The sequence below is a fragment of the Cyprinodon variegatus genome, unplaced genomic scaffold (genome assembly GCF_000732505.1).
Source record: "Cyprinodon variegatus isolate N-32 unplaced genomic scaffold, C_variegatus-1.0 Scaffold1543, whole genome shotgun sequence".
In the NCBI taxonomy this organism is placed as follows: Eukaryota; Metazoa; Chordata; class Actinopteri; order Cyprinodontiformes; family Cyprinodontidae; genus Cyprinodon; species Cyprinodon variegatus.
This window is the reverse complement of record NW_015151996.1, coordinates 99,437-102,692: the sequence shown is the minus strand read 5'-3', so window position 1 is coordinate 102,692 and position 3,256 is coordinate 99,437.

The window sequence follows — 3,256 nt, the reverse complement described above, 5'->3', positions numbered from 1 at the left end:
AACGCATTAAAAATCATTCAATTAGAGTCACTCATTCCTGTATAAACCCTGTTTCAGGTTCTTAAGTATTTTAAACATTTACAGAAATATATTGAAAATCTCTCTGGACCCCGAACGGCTTATCAGAGGTCTTCCTCTGTAAGGCGATGACACAGGATCTAAGCGGTTAGCCGTGTTTCCTGACTTCAAAGATGTGAGTTTAAAAACTGGGTTGTGGCGTTTCTATTTGCGTTTGCTTCAGGGTGCTCTGGCTTCCTCCCACATCCACCAACAGCTATGATAGAATAACACGTTCAACTAAATTAGGATGCTTTATTGACACCCTGGTAAAAATGTGCAAACTTCTCATTGCAGTTGTACCTTTTTGCTAAAACTAATTTAAGAAAAGCTTTTTGGTTTTAAAACATGTTTTGGTGCAGATCAAAGGGATCCTTGACTAGTTGAACAGGTTGGCTTAAATATGTTGTGATTTTCCTGTTAAAGTAAAAATGACTGTTTGTTTGATACTTAAAAAAAACTAATAAGTATTTAGAAAAATTATACTTCTTTTGTTTAATTTTTCACCCCTGGAGTTTGCCCCTTTTTTCACTAGTTGTGACTAGTGACTCCGCCTCCTAACCAATCATTGACCGACAGTACCCTGACCCCGTTTTTTCTGTGCACAACAGTTTGAACCACAAGCAAGCAAGGATCTGCCTAAGAATGAAAAACTGTTAGGCCGTTATCAATTTATGTGATGAAACATTTTTTTTTTTCCTGATAAAACATTGTTAGACCGTAAATCAAAAGTTTATTATACTCTTACAACCCCATCATCCATTGTTTCATTCTTTCTCTTTTTTAATCGGTTTCTTTTTTTTTTCTGCACAGTTTTAGTGATGCGCTTTGATTTTTGCAAATTTTTGAAAAGACCCACCCTCTCTACTTAAAAACTAAAACAAAGAAAGGGGGGGGGGAAATGCACATGCACAACCCTGTACCTGCTCCCAAGAGGGAATGCTTATTAAAGACGTGTGAGAGCGTGCAGGAGCCCATATCTCCTCGTGCACTTTCTGTTTAAAAGTTGCTGTTTGCATCGTTCATACAAACGTACTTTTCCAAAAGAAGATTTGTAATTTTTCCACTCTCCACGGGTAAGTGAAAATGGGGACAAGAACATAAGACCTTATGTTGACATATCACCAGGATAATTTACAATTAGGAGGACTACTTATTTTGATGATCTACCCGGAAAAAGAGCATCGTCCACTGTAGCTTTAAAGATGATAATGGTGATTACTTTCAGCTGCTTCCTCATTCAGGGGCCACCATGACATTGCAGACTTGGTTTTTACACAAGATGCCCTCACTAAAGCCACTGGTGTTCAAACCTGGGTCCCCGGTGATACTACTACGCCAGAGAAGGACATATACCTCGAGAAGGATAGAAAGGGAGATAGAGGGGGAAAAATGTGTTGTGGTTGGGAACATTAACCAATGTGGTCAGACTCAGGAGTTAAAGGGGTGATAGAATGATTCTATACGGTATTTGGTCCTTAAGGTCTCTGAATAGGGTGTGTAACATTGGTTGGTCTGAAAATGGCATATTTCCTGTTCTATGAGCTCTAATGCAGCCTGGTTAAAGGCCCTAGAAAGAAACAACAGGTTTTCTTCCTTTTATGGTATGATCATGAATATTTAGATGAGCTGTGCTCTGATTGGTTGGTTTACAACGAGCGAAGCTGCTGAACAAAGACGCATCATAGCAACAAGCACTCATATCAACATCAGATTGTTGATATGATAGGTTGACCAGATGTCCTCTTTTTCCTGGACATGTCCTACTTTTCATACCTAAAAAAAAATTATTTCAACCCCAGAACTGATGGTTCGATTAGAAAATGCCCGGTCCGGTCCAGCCGCGGCACAGCGAAACATAAAGTATTCTCCTTTTCAGAAACCTAAAACTGGTCACCATAGATATGCTAGCGTTGCTATCAACAGCTTAGCAGCAGAATCCTGCTTCCAGCTTGTGGTTGCGACGGCCTTACGGTCGGAACAGCAAATCCTGCTTTGAACTGTCCAAGATTTTGAAAGCTGTCTTTGATAAAATGTTTCGAGCAAATGAACCGGGAAAAATAATCCATGCCTGTCAAGTCTTTGGATACTTGGGAAGACTGTGAAGATTTTCCCCCTTCTCCGTGAAGCCGGGAACACAGCTAGGGTCCTATAAAATCCATTTAATTTTTTCACAAATTCTGTTTTTTCCGTTAAAATTTTTGAAAATTCAATTTTTTCCGTTTTAATTTTTGAAAATTCCGGTTTTTCCGTAAAAATTTTTGATAATTCCGTTTTTTCCGTAAAAATGTTTGAAAACTCAGTTTTTTCCGTTTTAATTTTTTAAAATTCCGTTTTTTCTGTTTTAATTTTGAAAGTTCAGTTTTTTCTCTTTTTAATTTTTGCGAATTCAGTTTTTTACCCTTTACTATTATTTCAGTCGTAAAAAGAATGTGCTTTGAATGTAGGAATGACCTTAAATAGGAATGACCTTAAATTTATTGAGGTAAAAAAAACATTTACTCAGTACTTTTACTGCATGATGCAACATAACACTGCATTCTAAGTAATAACAAAATATTAATGCTTATGAACCAATGGTTATAAATGGTTATACATTTGTGTAAGTTTGGCAAAGTTTGAGTCCCTACTCGTACACTAATGACTTCAGACTCTACATCAGACTCTCCTCTCCTCCTGTAGATTCGACCGAGGCAATTAAACGCTAACCAACCAATGAGCAGAAGTTGACTCTCTAGGACACGCCCCCTCCTCACTTTGCATAATGAGGGAGAAATGTAAAAAGGGCAGACAGAAATAAATAGTGGCGAAGAAATAACTGGGGTGAAAAAATACAAAGAATAAAACAGACAAAAATATTATAACATGCACATAAATATATACTTGAAAATACAAGCAATTAAGAAATAAAGTTGAAGATTATAAAGGACAAAAAAATAAATAAGGTAAATATTACAAAGGCGCATAAATAAAGAAGCTAATTAAAAGAGTTATATACATTTATAATTTAATTTCTACTTACATTTATTTGTTGATTGTATTTTGGTGGCAATTAATTGTATGCTTGTTTATTTATTGAGCATTTATTTATTTGTGTATTTATTTTTAAATATGGCAGAGTTGGTCCTCCATAGAGATGTCCCCAGATTGGATTTCAGAAATCTGGTCACCTCACAGTAAAAGCCTGCTTGGCGCATGT